The sequence below is a fragment of the Strix uralensis genome, chromosome Z, assembly GCF_047716275.1.
Source record: "Strix uralensis isolate ZFMK-TIS-50842 chromosome Z, bStrUra1, whole genome shotgun sequence".
Lineage (NCBI taxonomy): Eukaryota > Metazoa > Chordata > Aves > Strigiformes > Strigidae > Strix > Strix uralensis.
Window position 1 is genome coordinate 62,344,758 of NC_134012.1, and position 19,482 is coordinate 62,364,239.

The 19,482-nt window shown below is 41.1% G+C and overlaps 1 long non-coding RNA gene across 1 annotated transcript; it reads left to right on the top strand.

Annotated features, from left to right (window-relative positions):
* Positions 1-8,315: 8,315 nt before the first annotated feature.
* Positions 8,316-12,418, top strand: LOC141937864 (uncharacterized). Its single transcript, XR_012627102.1, has 2 exons — positions 8,316-8,446; positions 10,325-12,418. It is a non-coding gene; the product is annotated as an uncharacterized LOC141937864 (long non-coding RNA).
* The last annotated feature ends 7,064 nt before the right edge of the window (positions 12,419-19,482 follow it).

The window sequence follows — 19,482 nt, forward strand, 5'->3', positions numbered from 1 at the left end:
TGGTGGCGTGGGACACTGGATAAGTTTCGAGCCACCCAGTGGTTGCTTCCACCATTGTGAGCACGTGGCGCTTGCCTTGGCAGGTCTGTGGCAGTGTGATGTAGTCGATCTGCCAGGCCTCTCCATATTTATATTTTAGCCATCGATCTCCATTCCGCTGGGTCTTCACCCGCTTGGCTTGTTTGATGCAGCACACGTCTCACATGCGTGGATGATCTCTGCGATGGTGTCAATGGTGAGGTCCACCCCTCCATCTCAAGCCCACCTGTGTGTTGCATCTCTGCCTTGGTGGCCCGAGGCCTCATGGGCCCACCGGGCTATGAACAGTTCACCTTTACGCTGCCAGTCCAAGTCCACCTGAGCCACTCCAATCTTAGCAGCCTGGTCCACCTGCTGGTTGTGTTGATGTTCATCAGTGGCCCGACTCTTGGGTATATGGGCGTCCACATGGCGCACGTTCACAACGAGGTTCTCCACCCAGGCTGCAATATCCTGCCATACTTCAGCGACCCAGACGCATTGCCAGTTTTTCTGTTTCCATTGCTGCAACCACATCCACAGGGCACTTGCCACCACGCACGAGTCAGTGTAGAGATAAAGCCTCGGCCACTTTTCTCGCTCAGCAATATCCAAAGCCAGTTGGGTGGCCTTCACCTCTGCGAACTAGTTCGATTCACCTTGTCCCTCAGTAGCATCAGTGATTCATCGTGTGGGATACCACACCGCAGCCTTCCATTGTCGATGTTTTCCCACAATGCAACAAGACCCATCAGTGAACAGGGCATATCGCTTCTCCTCCTCTGGCAGCTTGTTATATGGTGGGGCCTCCTCAGCATGTGTCACCTTCTGTTCTGGTGACATCCCAGCATCTTTGCTCTCTGGCCAGTTTATGATCACCTCCAATATTCCTGGGCGGTTGGGGTTGCCTGTTTGAGCCCATTGTGTTATCAATGCAACCCATTTACTCCACATGGCATCTGTTGCATGATGTGTGGAGGGAGCCTTTCCTTTGAACATCCATCCCACCACCGGCAGTCGGGGTGCCAGGAGGAGCTGTGTCTCAGTGCTGACCACTTCTGAGGCAGCTTGAACTCCTTTGTACACTGCCACTATCTCCTTCTCAGTCAGGGTATAGTTAGTTTCAGAGCCTTTGTATTCCCGGCTCCCAAAGCCTAGAGGTCGGCCTCGGGTTTCCCCAGGTGCTCTCTGCCAGAGGCTCCAGGAAGGGCCATTCTCCCCGGCTGCGGTGTAGAGCACGTTCTTAACCTCCTGCCCTGCCCGGACTGGCCCGAGGGCCACTGCCTGGGCAATCTCCCGCTTAATTTGTTCAAAGGCTTGTTGTTGCTCAGGGCCCCATTCAAAATCATTCTTCTTGCGGGTTACGTGGTAGAGAGGGTTCAAAATGAGGCTGTAGCTTGGGATGTGCATCCTCCAGAACCCCACAGCACCCAGGAAAGACTGAGTCTCCTTTTTAGTGGTTGGTGGGGCCATGGCTGTTATCTTGTTTATCACCTCCATTGGGATGTGGTGACGCCCATCTTGCCATTTTATTACTAGGAATTGAATCTCCCTTCCCGGCCCCTTAACTTTCTTTCGCTTGATGGCAAAACCAGCCTTCAGAAGGATTTCAATTCTCTTCTTTCATTTCTCAAAGACTTCCTCAGCTGTCTCCCCCATACAATGATATCGGCCATGAACTGCAGGTGTTCTGGAGCCCCACCTTTCTCCAGTGCAGTATGGACCAGTCTATGGCAAATGGTGGAGCTGTGTTTCCACCCCTGGGGCAATCGATTCCAGGTGTACTGGATACCCCTCCAAGTGAACGCAAATGGTAGCCTGCACTCTGGTGCTATTGGGATGGAGAAGAAAGCGTTAGCGATGTCAATCACGGCGTACCACTTGGCTGCCTTTGATTCCAGCTCATACTGGAGCTCTAGCATGTCCGGCACTGCAGCACTCATCGCTGGCGTAACTTCATTCAGGCCACGGTAGTCCACGGTTAGTCTCCATTTGCCATTAGGTTTTCTCACTGGCCATATAGGGCTGTTGAAAGGTGAATGAGTCTTACTGATCACCTTCTGGCTTTCTAGTCGACGGATTAGCTGATGGATGGGGACCAGGGAATCTCAGTTAGTACAGTACTGCTGCTGGTGCACCGTCTTGGTAGCAGTTGGCACTCTCTGCTCTTCAACCTTAAAGCAACCCCACCACCGAGGGATCCTCTGAGAGGCCGGGTAAGGTGGACAATTGTTCAACCTCCTCCAGGGCAGCTATACCAAAGGCCCACTGGTACCCTTTTGGGTCTTTAAAGTACCCTCTCCTGAGGTAATCTATACCTAAGATGCACGGGGCATCTGGGCCAGTCACAATGGGGTGTTTATGCCAGTCCTTCCCAGTTAAGCTTATTTCAGCTTCTAATAGGGTCAGCTGTTGGGATCCCCCTGTCACTCCAGAGATACAGATGGGTTCAACCCCACTGTAGGTTGATGGCATCAGGGTGCACTGTGCGCCAGTGTCTACCAAGGCCTTATATTCTTGTGGGTCTGATGTGCCAGGCCATCGTAAATCCGATTATCCCTTTCCTCCACCTGGCTGGAGACAGGGCCCCTCTAATCCTGCTCACCATCACTCACTTGTCCTAAGAGTGACTCCTGCGAGAATGACTCACAGGTCCCCTCAAGAGGGTCAGGCATAACGTTGGCCATTCTATTCTGTCTGGGGAATTTCCAACTGGACACTGGAGCTGCGTCTCTCTTGGAAGACTCTCCTTTCATGGTGGTCTTCCCTTTCAGCTGCTGTACTCATGCAGCTAGGACGGGAGTGGGCTGTCCATCCCAATTCCTCATGTTTTCTCCATGGTTGCGGAGGAAGAACCACAGGGTACCCCGTGGTGTGTGTCTTGCACTGCCCTTCTCTTGGGTGGGGAAACGCCTGCTTCTAATGGCTGAGACATCGGCCCGTGCAGGTGGAATGCAGGACATGTCCTCTTCCACTTTCTGGAGCCTCTGAGACAGTTCCCTTACAGCTGAAACCCAGGCATGTTGGGAGGAAGGGAGATTTCTCTCATATTGCCCGAGCTGGATAATCACTTCATCCACTGTTTGAGTCTGGGTGTCTCGCCACCAAGACGCTACTGCTAATGCTTTGGAATGTGCCTCTGGTGCACTCTGCAGGAACTTCTGCCACATCAACTGTGTGCAAGGGGCCTGATCTGGTGCCATTGGTGATCATTCATCATTCAGATCACCATAAACCATATCAAACACAGCCATTTCCCTGATGATTTGAATGCCTTTCTCAATGTCGGTCCACTTGCTCAACCGACATAGAGCATCATCCTTATAGGGGTTCCTCTCCTTCACATCGAGCAGGAGTCGCCTCCAAAGGCTGAGGGTTTGAGCCTGTTTCCCTATTGCCTTGTCAATACCAGCCTGCTTGGCTAAAGATCCCAGCTGCTTGGCCTCTCTCCCCTCCAATTCAAAACCAGCAGCTCCACTATCCCAGCATCGGAGCAGCCAGGTGCAAACGTGCTCGCCTGGAATGCGGCTGAAATCCTTCCACATATCTCGCAACTCACTGAGGGATAGAGATCGGATTATTACCTCCGGCTCTTCCTCCTGTTCTCGTGCTGGGCCTGGCTCATCTCCATCCCCTACTATGTGAGCTGACTTTTTGGTGTATTTGGTTTTCTGTATCGGGGCGACTGATGTTGGCACTGCTTGTCCCTCTGGCCCAGCTGCTGTGCTGGTGGAGGCGACTGATACTGGCACTGCCTGTCCCCCTGGCCCAGTTGCTGTACCAGCAGGTTCACTTTCAGATCCTGCAGCCCTTTTCTCTCCCTTGAGGGCAGTGAACAGTGTTAAAGATGACACGGTAAGCATGGGCAAGTCCCCAGCACATCGCAGCAAGTTGTGTCTCCCGGGGTTTGTCAGATTGGCAACACACCTTTTCCAAACACTCCACCAGTTTATCAGGACTCTGCACTTGTTCAGGAGTGAAATCCCAAAGTGCCTGACCCAGGCACTTGCCCATCTCTTCCCACACACCTTGCTACTTACAACTATCTGCCCTCGGGACAGGTTTCCAGGTGGTGCTATTATTGGAGAAGTACCTCATGGCCCAAAACAAGATCTGGCAGACATTCAGAAAGCATTGTGTCGCGAACACACTGGCCTGGATGCTCCAGGGATAGCTGAAACTCTCAAAAAGTGAGAGGATCTCTTCCCCTGGCTCACCCATAGAGGGGGTGAGACCCCTAACAAAAGCCCAGACAGCAAACAGGTACCAGTTCACCCCCACAAGCAGTGATGCAAGCACATTATAAGCAGTCAGTAGCCAGTACAGCAAAATAAGACCCTTGACACATTTTCCACCGCCAACAAACACCAGCACTGGGAACACACAGTGGACATAAGGATTAATCCAGCCCCACCACACAAGCAAGTTGGCCAGCATTGCAAATGTTCCTTATCAAACAATACAAATAGAAACAGAAAAATTGCACCTTACAGATTGCTCTAACACACCTTCTCTTTTTGTACTTATCTCAACCCTCTCGAGCCCCACGTTGAGCGCCAGAAAAGGCTGTGGTGGTTTAGGCCCTACCAGAACCCGAGACCACGTTGTTGCTGCCCCTCCCCCACCCTCGTACCGGACAGGGCAGGGAGTGAAATACAATCCCTGGGGTTGAGATAAGGAAAGTTTGAATACAACAGTGTAACAACAACAAACTGAACAACAACAACAACAACAACAACAACAACAACAACAATAACAATAACAATAATGAACAGAACAATAGGTATACCGCAAGATACAGCAGTGAGGGGACTGAACCGCACAAAGGCTGTCCCTGGTCTTTCCCTGCTCTTTCCCGTGCCTGATATCAGCATGGTATTGAATAACCTGGCTAGAGCTCCCTCCCCACTGCTGGGGAAGCTTAACCTTATCCTAGCTGAACCAGACAAGATGGTTGTTCACAAAGATCAGCCCCAGGACCTGGTGCAGCCATGGAAGCAGGGGCTTGAGGAGAGATGGGTGGTCCCAGAAGAGGGTTGTCCAGGTGTCAGCCTGAAGGCTGCCCACTGGAGACCTGGGCACCTGTCCAGCAGCTGGTGGTGGGGATGCTGCAGAGCTGTGGGCAGCCTGGTGGATGATAGTTGATGATGCTCTAGGTGATCTGATGACATACCCTTCAAAGTCGTCATATGCCTTCACTTAGTGTGTGATGGAGCTCACCCCCGTGTTGCAGAGGAGGCACTTGGGCTTGCTTTCAGCCCACTGCTGGATGCAAGTCAAACAGAAATGGTGGCAGCATGGCACCACATAGCTGCCCAGCTGTCCAGGCATATGGGACAGCAGTTATCCAGCTCTGTGGCCATGTTTTCTGTGTGCTGTGGTGGGCTGGGGAGAGCTGGCAATGATGAGCTACTCCCTCTCACTGGCACTACAGCAGTTGGTGTCACGCTAGAAAAGGAAGTTTAGACATAGCTAGTTTAGACTAGATATGGATGCAGACATCTAGATATGGTAGATATGTTATAAACAGATGTAACAGTCCAATACTCTCTGACCAGGTTATTTTATATCATTCCAACCATGGAGGGTGTAATGTTTAATATCCTTATTTAAAGATGATGTTACATGGGATTTCTGATTTAGCAGAGTGATAGAAAAATATGTTGCATAACACAATACAGATGTAAGTAACTGACATTGCTGTTTATCTAAAACAAAGGCCAGCCACTCTGTGGTCCCTTTTGCATTGGTATCAAGTCAGCTTCTTTACAATAGCTGTGGTCAGTTGCACCCTGTTCATGTCCTCTGAGCCTTCTTCCATGGTGAGGGTTTATTGGTGAATCATGGAAGACATGAGTATTTTCTTCTTCTTTAATGCTTTCTCTAGTAAGCTAGACAAGCTGTTGCATTTTGAGTTTCAATCAGCAAGAATAGTAAAGATACTATTAAAAATACCAGAACTCAGGACAAGATAGGAAATCATGACTGTTGTTCAGGAAAGTGATTCATTATTCAAAAGAAAACAAAAATGGAAATGCACACATAATATGGGCTGAAGTATAAGTATGATAAAAATACATGGCAATGTCCTTTACCTGACAACCGTTTTACTGGTGACAAATGGATATGCGCAGCTTTCAGGAAGCTGAGATACTTAGTATTTATAGTATCTATATCTACCCTCTTATTTCCTCTAGCTAAATAACACTGCCTTCCTATGTCTATCCAATCTCAGAAATAGTCACCAGTTATATGGTGAACATTATAATGTAAAGATACTTAAAGTAAACACAGCTGAGAACAGTTAGGAATTTAAACACAAAAAGAATGTTCTTCTGCATGAATTTTCAGCTATGAATTATGTATCCAACTAGTTAAAGTAATTTGGGGTATGATAAAAATAAGTTTTATATATGTACAGATATGATTTTACACTATGCTATCAAACACAAAAGTAATAAAATCTGGATCTAATTATTTATTTCTAGGAGTACATCCAAAAACTTGATCCTTTTTAAGAGTAGATTAAAAAACTACCATAGTAAATAGAACAGAGAACAGAACAGACTAGATGAGGACTAGACTAGACTAGATTAATTCAGTTAGAAGGAACCTACAATGACCTTCTAGTCCAACTGCCTGACCACTTCAGGTCAGTTAAAGCATGTTATTAAGGGCATTGTCCAAATGCATCTTAAACACTGACAGGCTTGGGGCATTGACCACCTCTCTAGGAAGCCTGTTCCAATGTTTGACCACACTGTTGGTAAAGAAGCGTTTCCTAACGTCAAATCTGAACCTTCCCTGATGGACGCAGCTTTGAGCCATTCCCAGGTGTCCTGTCACTGTATCCCAGGGAGAAGAGATGAGAACCTCTCTTTCCACTTCCCCTCCTCAGGAAGCTGTAGAGAACAATGAAGTCATTCCTCAGCCTTCTTTTCTCCAGACTAGACAAACCCAGAACACTTAGCTGCTCCTCACAGGACATGCCTTCCAGCCCTTCTACCACCTGGGTTGCCCTCCTCTGGATGCAATCAAGTACCTTAATGTCATTTTTAAATTGTGGGGCACAGAACTGAAATTCAGACACTAAGGTCAAAATATCAAGAAAATAAGTACATATAGTAGCCAGCAGTGAAATGTTTCACTTAGGATTTGGTTTCATGAGAAAACTGAAGCCACATAAATAGCCTGCTACTTGAAGGGGGAGTCTGCTCCCTATATCTCTATGCTTGATCTGAAGAGTTGTTCTTTGCCTTGAGATGACTAGAATTTCTCAGATCATAAATGTTCATACTCACTGATACATGGTGAGCCCATTGAAACAGCAGAAAACTAATCTACATAAAAAAAGAATATTGTTTGTGCTTGATTAGTAAATTGAAATTGTTTACCTTGTGATTGTGGGATCTGGTGTAAGGAAGAAAAATGATTCATTCAATCTGTGGATCAGGGAAGAACGCAGCACAAGTAGAGGCAGGAGATGTGAGGAATGGAACGGGAAATATGGCAGAACAACGTCTTTCTTTTTCTTACATTTGAAATCTTGAGCACTACTTTTTCCAGTGAATCTTGTGTTACAACGGGTGAGAAGGGTGAGGGGAAGCAAACCAAAGAAATATGTGATAGTGAAATTTTCAGCCCAGACAACTTGATAATATAAGATGCAGTAAATACAATCTTATAATGAGAGGATATAGATTTCTTAAAGCAATATTTGGGAAGGTGTTCCATTTCCACCTTAAGATCCTTAGTGATATCTAAGCATTATTAATTTTAGGTGTGTACATATCACTGAAGTGCTAAGGCTTGGACAATAGGCGCAAGCCAGAGTTGACCTATAGATGAATCCTGTATATTTTATAACTGATAACCACTGTGCTAATAGGTATTATACTAAGTTATAGCAAACCACCTATTCTGATGTAAAAGGTGGAAGTATTGAAGCCTGAGCAACAGGCCCTGAACCAAAACTGCTAACTCTATATGGAGTCATTAGTGAAATATACATAGAAGATGTAGCTTAAACATCATAAATCATGTTTATCTTGAATGTATCCTTCTTTGTGTGTGTGAGCAAGATAACAGGGCCACAGAGACAGTTGTCTGGCCCTGTGACCTGGTGTGTGACCTTGCTCATAAATCAACTAGATAAGCAGGGAAACTCCCTTAGCTTCTCCCTTGAGCCCTGGCCAGGCTCTGGGGGAACCTAATGTGAGATGGAAACCAGATATTTCCGCTTAAAACAAACGTGCCAGCTATTCTGGCTTGCTGATTTTTAAGTATATAAGGCTGGACCCGCTCACAGCGACTTTGGAAGCCTCACTTATGAGTGGACGCACTGCGTAGGATTTCCCACTTGCAGGGACAGGCTCTCCAAATCCTCGCTGTAACCGGGGCTCCCCAGCAACTGTGGATCTGGATGATGGTAACGTATGCAAAGATGTATCTTTCTTAATCACTCTTCTGTCTCTCTTGTAGTAATGATTTGATGCATTACCCTGTATTTTCCTGTTTGTTTAAGTGCACTATTCTGTCTTTTCTTACTGTATGTTTTCTGTATTATTCTGTTATATTATTTAGTTATTTCTAGTAAAATACACCTGGTCTTTTCACTCTGGTGTCTGAGTTTAATTGATATCCCTAATCAGCAAAACAATCACTATTTCTTCTATGAGTTTCTCTTCTCCTTCGTTTTCAGTCTGCTTTTATTTCTGTCTGAACTGGTCAGTCATAATCACTACATTGATGTTGATGGATGGTCAAGAACAAAGATTTCTGACTTCTTAATTTAGGAGGACAGAAACAAGAGATGATTTACTGCCAGGCTCTTAGTCAAGCGCCATGTCCCTTACTTTTCCAAGTATAAGGAACTTGCCATCTTAAGGCTGTTCTGCTTTTTTAGGGATCCCCTGTCTCATTAATCCTGTCCAAAAATATTATTAACCTTGAGTTTAGAAACCAAAGTTTTCGGAACAGGAAAAGAGTATTTGCTCAAATTTCCCGTAAGACAGTGCTTATGAACACTCAGTTTCTGTTCTGAGGTCAAGTGTGTTTAGACAGTATTGCTTGGTAACAAGACTGTTTCTAAATGTCTCTGTGCAACCATATGTTGCAACATTATAGTTTGTTTTTAAAAAGAATATTTGATCAATAAATGAAGATCAATAGAACAGATGAAACTCTTTACAAAATAGAGAAGTGGGGCATGTTATTTCAGTTTCTGAAGTGAAGGAAAGTTTTCCTTTACTTCCCAGAGTGAATGTATTAAAAGAGCTGGATTGGGAGTATTAGAAAATGTGATATGCAAAGATATTCAGCCAGTCAAAACTGGCTTAATTCAGTTGTGAATTAATTCAGCTCTAATAACTTTGCAATACATTGCAAAAAAAAAAGTATAAAAGCTGGTTTTTGTAGGATAGAAAATCTTTTTTCTTATCTTACAAGTAAAAGAAATATATGGGTTGTAGCACTGTTTGAACAGTCATGCTAAAATAATCACAATATGGCCACTGACAACTTGTATCATTGGATTACTGGTTTAGAAAGGGAATATATGAAAGTAACTTTGATCTGTTCTAATCAGACAAATAACAACCAATGGTCATGCCTTTTTATTTACCTGGTCATGTGTTCCTATCAGACTTCTACATACCCTTGAAGTGGCACTGGGTGTTTCTTTTTCTGGTCTATTCTTCAATTTCAGTGGAGATGTCTTGAAATTATCCTGAGCCAATAATAATCCTAAAATTGGATGAGAACATTGGAAAGCATGATAAAAAACTTGCATGTACTCTGCAACGTTCTGAGAAGATAGAAATATAATCTACAGTGAAGAGCAGCAGCAACTAGTAGGCAACTCACTGGTTAAGAGATAACTCCAAGTCTTCCAGAGTTATGGGAAAAGTCTGAACTCCACTGACTGATGGGATATATAGATTCCTTCATCCTCCTTTTCAAAATAAGCTTACTAATGAGAGAATCTCTCTACAGCTGTCTATTTCTATCGATAAAGATAAATGTATATGAGTTTTGGCTTAGTCATCAGTAGTAATTGTGTATGTAATAAAAAGCGTTCAAGCCCTAATCCTCCTTTCTAGGCTCAATTGCATATGTAACCCTCTTTTATGTGTCCTTTTGCCAAATTTTATTCCATACTAAAGTGTTCCAGAGTCAATCTGAATACCTTTTGAGTGTATTTTCTAAGATGTAATCTCAATTGTTTCTCTATCTATATCAAAGAATGCAATCAGACTCAGTAACATTAATCCTCTTGAACATTCGGTCTACTTTTTTCCTTCTGCAGAAATTTGAGTGAAAGCGTGAAGAGTCGTTCTTCATTTGTGTTTCAAAAAGAGTTGTTTTCTCTTTGCTTCAGCTGAACTACAACTGTCACAGAAACACAGTATGCAACAAAAGTGGCATTTGCTTAATTTTGACTTATTCTCCTGCATCTATGCTCAGCTTCAGCAGCTTAGAATTATTTGAAATAGTATGTCAGTGGGCTATAATGTCAATGTATGGCTCTATTTCTCTGTTGACTCAGGACTGTGAAACAAAAGGATGAATGTACTACCACTTGGTATAATTAAAGGACTTGCAATTACAAGACCTCCTGACCTTGTTAATGTATAGAAACCAGTAATGGTTTTTCATGCAATGTATATAATTTCATTTTTCCTAACTACCCTCTGTAGTCTTACTCTCTTGTAAAATGTTTTGAAACCTGTAACTCCTTGCCTAGTGGAGATAAAACAGGCCTTGGACAGTCTGGTAAACTCCCTGAGTACATCCTTGAAGACAGGGACCTAAAAATGCAAGACAATCGCCTGAGAAGATGCCAGTGTCAAGATAAGTGACTGGAAGCCCGTTTAAACTAACCACCTTGAAACAAACAAGCTGAAGGATGGATGAGGTAGCTCCATGACCATATATGGACACAGAAAGCCCAAAGTTCAACTAGCGGACAGTGTGAGGAAGATTATGTGGACCCCCAAGATGGGGGGGAAGACCCTCACTCTGTTTTTACTACGCATGCTTGGACTATGAAAATGAATTCCAAGAATCTATTAGCATAGGACTACCTTCTCCAGGGAATCTGATAAATATGTATGATTTTTGTGTATATTAGTCAGAGTGTTTTGTTAGTAGTTGGAGCACTCATGGTGAAGTAAACTCCAGTGCTGCCCAGCACTGCAATAAAGAATACCTGCCTAACAGTTATATTGGATTCTGACTGTTGAGTGAGCCTCTCTGTTTCACAATGAGACACTGTAATACTGGTGTTAACTACAGAACAGAAGAAAGATGCCAAAAATTTACTGATGCTCTTCAAAGATAAAAAAGACAGAAGCAAAGCTGTTTGTTTGACAATAATAATGGAAAACTGCTTCCTTTGTAAGAGAGAATCTCTCTGGAAAATAGGAACAGATGGATATTTGTGTTTCAGCTTGGAGTGAACTTTTTGATAGAGAAAATATTGAAATATTAATGTCTAAGGAATTTGGTTGCAACCTAGAGATACTTATTCATGTTATTTAGAATTCACTGTATTTTCGTTATACATTATTTTCATTATTTTCAAATAATTCACAACTCAAAGTTGCTGAGTACTGCATTTCTTGATCAGGATTATTTGGCTGCTGAACAAAATTGGTGATTTCTAAGTCACATCAGAAACAGTTAAGCCTGGCAAGCACCTTCATTGTGTCTAGAGTTTCAGCTACTGCTAAACAGGGATTAAGGAAATTTCTAGAATAAAGTAGGTATATCTGTAGAGAGAATAGATTATTTCTTTACTGCATTTACATGGAGAATTTTTTGCTTCTTTCAGGGAAAAGGCAGAGTAATAGCTGAGTGGAACTGTCAAGGCCTTATCTTGTAAGTGAAGTGTGATCTTTAGACCAGGTGCTGTGAATTGATGACATCACAGCCAATTTATTTGTGCAAAAGCAGCTCACAGGAGTTAAACTCCAATATTTATACTTCTCTAGAGAGCATTCAGCCTCTACTTGTTAACTTCTGAAACTCTCTGTATTCAGATATTTTGTACTATTTACTATACTTTTTTTTTCTTATTTAATGAAAATCTACAAAGACTGTAGCCTTTGCCCAGAGGAACTGGGCTCAAAAGTCTGTGTACTATCTAGGCAAATGAGACATAAAATGTTGAAATATTCTAGTTACATGTACTTTACAGCATTCTGGTATGGCAACCAGCTATTTTAACTTTTAAGCAAGTATTATGCTAACAATTGTTCATTATTGAAAAAGTTATTTTTAAAAATTAAAATATTACAATAAATATTTTAAAATGTTTTGTTGAATATTTAGCCCAAACTGTGGTTCTTCTTCTGAATAATTCTTCTTTACTATTAAAGATTTTGAGATATACACTGAACATCTTTTACTTCATTGTTTAATCCATTTACTGAATTTTACTCAAGTAAACCTCTTCTGAAGCAAAGAAAACCAAGTGTTAATAGTGGCTTTTGATTAACAGAGGGAATAGTTCATCAACAGGAGAAGAACTTATGCTATAACTTTAGCTTCTATTCCTACAGATTTGAGTGCAGTGAGAATGGAAGAAAGCCCCTGCCTTTCATATGCACAAGAAAACAAATACAGCTACCAATTTAATTTGATCCACTTTACTTGATAAAATTTTTTGTACAGCATTATGCAAAAATCAGCTATTGTGATCCATTCAGACAATGGATTTATAAACAAGGAAAGCAGAAAAAACTCTACTCATTTTACTAATTAACTATAGTACTTAGTTCAACAAGATTAACACTGTGACTTTTGTCTTTTGCTTTTATACAAAGAAAAGCAATTAGAAACAATCAGCTATTTAGACACACAGTACCTAGTTTTCTTTGATGTACTTGGCTTTTTTATATTATAGGCTGTAGAAATCCATATGTTTAAACTATCTACTCTTCCCATTTTCTTGTATGTTAGAAAATTCCCCTTGTTCCCCCTGGTAAGGCTATTGGTTATCTATTTATGAATATTAGGCTTCAAGAGTATGTTGTAGCATACATCAATTTAACTACTGACTCAAATTACTTTTTCCATGAGTACAGGGAATGAAGGGCTTCTTTCATATATATGCAGGTTATATTTATGGCAAAAAAGCACTGTGTGTGTAAAAGGGCAACTGTAAGTGATGAGTCAGGTCTGCATTATAGCAGACATGCTTCAGTTTTGTTGCCTTGCCTTGACAGTTCACTTGGTAGAAGGCATAATGTAACTAAATTAGAGCCCTCTGTCAAGTTTCTGTAGGAGTCCTTCTTGTCTTTCACAGTGTGGAATGTCAAGCCAAAAAGGAATTTTATCACAAACCAGTTTTTATGGCAGCAGTTATTTTCTATGATGTAAGTTTTAGAGAAATAAGCTAGGAGAATTCAAGCACACTGAATTTTCTAAGGTATCTTTTAGCTGAGATGAAAGTAGATAAAGGAGAAGGTTTTGAAGTTGGACTTCCATCTTTAATTTGCATTTCTGCAGGGACACATTCTTTCTTGGGTTGCAGGCTTACTTTACACTCATAGTCACATGATGGACTATAAAATGTTCACAATGAATCACTAGTTACTCTTTTTTCTAAAACAACTGCATTGCCTGGGCAAGTCCAGTGAAATATTCTTTACATGACATGATAATGGAGATGTCTGACTGGCAGCATTCACTCCAGAAAAACCATGAAATGTCATTTCAGGGTCATCATGAGTTCAAATGGAGAAGCAGATCCAAGACTAAACTATTTAAACTTTTCCTTTGAATCAGATTAAGTCCTTTTTATGAAATAAGTGAAAATAAACAAGAAATTAGTTTACAGTACCTTTTTTCTTTTTTCTGTCCCTCTAATAGGAGTAGTATTTGTTCTTTATGCATATATTCCTAACCTAGTTTAGTTACGTTACTAGATCTTTTGAAGCATAAATACTTTCTAAAAAGACTAAAGTACTAAGTTTTATAGAATTAAACCGAAGAAAAATGGATACAGCTGTTCAGAAAATAAAAATCTGAAATAGATCAACCTTGACCTTTAAAAAAAACCTCAGCAAAAAACATTCCCCAAACAGCCCTGATATTTTTGTTAGTATTTTTGCACAAATAGCCTTAATAATGATTCAGGCAAGTATTCAAATATGACCTTGATATTTCTTTCCTGTTAATTAAAAAAAAAAAAAAAAACAACAACCCAGAAAAGAAACCCCTCCACAGTAAATCTCCTCCTCAAAGCTGGAAATAGAACATTTCTTCTCCTTTTCATCTCTTTCAAAAGCCTACTTTTAAGTATAAGCTTGGGAGAAGTAGGGGGTCAGTTTTGGCAATGCTACCACCCCGAATGATATATTCAATAATTCATTAGTAATGAAAGGTAAGCAAAATCCATAATAGATTTTTTTTCAAACTGACAGCTTTTTGGGTGTGGTGCAGAAGTGAGATAGGGAATTTACATTCAGAATACAAAATTATTCAATGCCCTCTGTTAGGAAAACATAGAGTGAGTACCCCCTTTAGCTAGTCTGATACTGCCTTGCTTCAGTCTTGTAACTACAGGCAACTCTAGTGTTACTTTACTGTGCATTTTGGATAGGACAGTATTGGGTAGGCGCCCATCTATGAAAGGGGTTATTAACGTCAAGACTTTTTGATTTAAGCAAATTACCTAATAGCTAAAGGTGTGGAGATTATAAAGCAGTGAAAACATGCCTTCAGATTAATATAAAACATATTGCTACCTGCAAATTCATATGTACATTGATGACTTTGGATCTAGGTGTGAATTGTGATCTACTGATTGTCAGAGTTTGGGGTATGACTTATGGCATGGAATATTATGAAAATTGTTTTGGCAGAACATGGATTCTAATAATAGGTCAAATTCCAAATCACCTCTGGTGACTGTTACCAGGAGTGATTGCTGTAACACTACCCATGTAATTCAAACTGATACACCTGCAAGGTAAAGGAACACTATTATCTCCATTTGCCACACAGATTACTGTTTCTCCATGTCATATGGTACAACAGATACAAAGGGTAACATCTGCTCACTTGATTTGCTGATACAACCTCTTAAACTTTTTTTCTGGTCAACCACATATTTGTAACATTGCAGTGAAAAGTGACACCTCTCTTACACAGTCCTGTAAAAAAACGGAGTGTCCAGCAATATGAGGTCTAAGATCCTTCTTTAAGGTGCTTGGCACTCTCAGCTGTCTGGCTGCTTGCCTGATTGAACCCCAAATGGCCTCAGTTCTGCAAAAACTGGTTTTGTGTGATTATTGTCTGTCATATTAGCAGTCTCCCTTTCTTCAATGCTTTGGTTATGAGTTTGGTTCCTTTTCAGACTACAGAATTCCTTCCACCAGTGGGAACAGATTGAAGTAGTTTTCCATTCACAAAGTAAAGTTACAGTGCTTCAAGAACAATATTTTTTTGCTAGATGTGTTTTTAATTAAAGTCACATTAGATATTTTGTTCTGGGGATGTGTATTGTGAAATCTCTGAGGACTTATTTTTGTACATAGAAAGGAACTGGGGGCCGAGCATCAGAGCATGTGTAAATAAGCAATCCTAGGTTAGGCATTATGGTAGCCAAGCTGGATTCTGTCTGAAGAGTAGTTTCCTGATCCATTGTAATTTGTATCTTAGTTATTGCAGTCTGAAGTGGTTGAGGTTGTTGCTTTTTTCCCTCAAAAGTACTCTAGTTCAAATAAAAACTAATGCAGAGAAGTGACAGAGTCTGGGAAATGAAGGACAAGCTCAAAAATTACTGTGATACCTCCTCTCTGTTATTTGTTCTCAGTTTTGTCACTGTCTTGCTGTGTAATTTGGGACAAAAATAGTTTCCCCTCTGAGTGTCTTAGCTTTTTCATCTCTAATACAGGATTAATAGCTTAATCACTGTCCAACTGCTGGGTTGTAGATGTCTGTTCGTTTCTCTGCTTGAGAGCACATTTGAAGAATCAACAAGTGTGTTGTTATGAACAGCTTACTGTGAGTGTATATGTCCTTTTTATATATTTAAATTCCAGTCAGATACAGGCAGGTATTCTAGCCCACAGATGTGAAGTTGTTTAATATTGTAACTTTGTAAAGGGATCATCACTGGTCACACAATAGTAGGAGCTGAAAATAACACTGACTGTATATGAGCTTTATCTGTTTACTCAAGACAAGAACTGATATTGTGACTGTAGTAGTTATAATTTTACAGACTGAATGTAGTTTTGGGGGTATAGAAGATTTTTATAAAGAAAGTACTCAGAGTGTGGAAGACTTAAGGGAACAGCTTGATTTTGTAGCTCGTTAAGATAATAATGTTTCTCTCTAGGGTTATTTATTTGAGTGAGATTTCAGCAACAGTCTTAGCAATTTTAACAATAAATCTCTACTTCAGTAATTTAAGATACTTAAAGAAATAATTCACCAAGTGGAGTTCTTTATATGTGTGGTTGATTTTTTATTTTTAGGAAAGATTAATAAAATTTTGACATTTGCTAGACCTTGAATTTTCAAAGAAAAACTCAAAGAATTTTAGAGCAATTCTGTGCTCTAAGGTATTAGAAAAAAAAAAATCTCCTTTTTGAAGTTGTAACAGATTTTCCATAGACGTGAATGATGAGAGTGATTGTAGTCCTCAAGATACAGCAGCGTTCTCTTTTTCCCTTTCCTCCTTGTAGACAGTTTATGTTAATAATTTCCAATACAAAATCTTAGGATACCATTCAGTAGCATTTTAGAACATGATCCCTCAAATTTTTGTGATCACTGTTCTCATTGCCATGAGATAAGATTTTAAGGTCCTTATTCCTTACCATAATGATTTAAAAAAAATAATAAATTTTTCTTTGTGTATTTCTGAATTATTGGTAACTTCAAAATGAGTATGTGCACCACAGGATTAGTTTGCCTCCAGCTTACACTACCATTTTTGTTTTGTTTTCATGATGCTGCATGAAGTAGTGATTAATTGCCTTTATCAACTTTCATGTTCACAGTGCAATGTAGTGCCTTATACAGATATTTTTAATGATACTTTAAATTTTGAGTGAATATTTTTGTACAACTAATTTGAAGTAGATGGAAAATAGAAATTAACTTGGGGTAATATTTTGGAACTTAATCAAATGAGACTGCAAAAACTCCTTTGACCTCATTTGAATATGAAGAATATAGCTATGGTGCACTACAGATACATACATTTTGTAGTGACACACAGTATTCTATAAATTCAGTCTGGTCCATGTACCTTGAGAAGAAAAAAATATGCCAGTAGGAATGTATCAGTAATTTCAAACACTTAGGTTACCTTCCAGCCTTACTATTCCCTCATCTGTAGCAGAGTGGTTTTTTGTGTTATTCTAATATAACTGTTAAGACAAGCTGTTCAATTCAAAATAAAATATGACAGAAGAAAGAGGACCTTTATTGTTGCAAAAATTCCACAGACAGGTTTTAAACACTGTTCCGTCTTCTAAATCTTAATCATCACATTCTTAAATTATTATAGAAAAAAGCTTTGTCTTTTAAGGAGATGTGAAACCCAATGTTTCATTAAAAAGAGGTCAAAAATTATATAGAATCATAGAATCATTTCAGTTGGAAGAGACCTTTAAGATATTGACTCTAACCATAAAACTAACACTGCCAAGTCCACCACTAAACAATGTCCCTAAGCACCACATCTTTAAAAGAATATAGGTGTGGTGTTAAGGACATGATTTAGTGGTGGATTTCGCAGTGCTAGGTTAATGGTTGAACTTGATGATCTTAAAGGTCTTTTCCAACCTAAATGATTCTATGATTCTGTGATATACACATCTTTTAAATACCACCAGGAATGGTGACTCAACCACTTCCCTGGGCAGCTTATTCCAATGCTTGCTAATCCTCTCAGTGAAGAAATCTTTCCTAATATCAAATCTAAACCTCACCTGGTGCAATTTGAGGCCATTTCCTCTTGTTCTATCACTTGTAACTTGGGAAAAGAGACCAACACCCACCTTGCTACAACCTTCTTTCAGATAGTTGTAGAGTGATAAGGTCTCCCATGAGCCTCATTTTCTTCAGGCTAAACAACCCTCAACTGTTCCTCATAAGAGTTGTTCTCTAGACCCTTCATCAGCTTTGTTGCTCTTCTTTGGACCTGTTGCAGCACCTCAATATCTTTCTTGTAGTGAGGGGCCCAAAGCTGAACACAGTATTAGAGGTGTGACCTCATCAGCGCCACGTATAGGAGGACAATCATTTCCCTAGTCCTGCTGGCCATAGTATTTCAGCTACAAGCCAGGATGCTATAGGCCTTCTTGGACACCTGGGCACACTGCCAGCTCATACTCAGCCAGCTGTTGGCCAACATCCCCAGGTCCTTTTCCGCCAGATTTCCAGTCACTCTTCGCCAAGCCTGTAGCATTACAATAGGGTTCTTGTGACCCAAGTGCAGGGCCTGGCACTTAGCCTTGTTGAACCCAAAATATCCATCAATCCAGTCTATCTAGATCCCTCTGTAGAGCCTTTCTTCCCTCAAGCAGATCAACACTCCTGCCTAACTGGGTGTCATCTGCAAACTTACTAAGGGTGCACTTGATCCTCTCATCCAGATCATTGATAAAGATTTTTCACAGATCTGTTCTTAATACCGAGCCCTGTGGAATGCCACTTGTGACCAGTAGCCAACTGGATTTAATTCCATTCACCACCATTCTTTGGTCTTGGACATCCAGCCAATTGATTACTCAGTGAAGAGTACACCTGTCCAAGCTATGAGTAGTCAGTTTCTCCAGGAAGATGCTGTGGGAAACAGTGTCAGAGGCTTTACTAAAGTCCAGGTAGACAACATCCACAGCCTTTCCCACATCCACAGCCTTTCCCTCATCCACTAAGGGAGTCATCTGGTCATAGGAGATCATGTTAGTCAAGCAGGACCTGCCCTTTATAAATCCATGCTGACTGGGCCTGATTGTCTGCTTGTCCTGTATGTGCTATGTGATAGCACTCAAAATGATCTGCTCCATATCCTTTTCCAGCACCAAGGTCAGACTGGCAGACCTGTAGTTCCCCAGATCTGTCTTCTGACCCCTCCTGAATATGAGTGTCACGTTTGCTAACCTTGAGTTAACTGGGACTTCCATGGTTTGCCAGGACTGCTGATAAATAACGGAAAGTGGCTTGGTGAGCATTTCCACCAGCTACCTCAGTACCTTTGGGTGGATCCCATCCAGCCTCATAGACTTGTGTGTGTCTAAGTGGTGCATCAGGTTGATAATCATTTCAGCTTGGATTGTGAGGGCTTCATTCTTCTCCTTTTACCTGTCTTTCAGCTCAGGGGGCTGGGTACCTGGAGAACAATTGGTTTTACCATTAAAGATTGAGGCAAAGAAGACATTAAGTACCTCAACCTTCACCTCAGCCTTTGTCACTATGTTTCCCTCTGCATGCAATAAA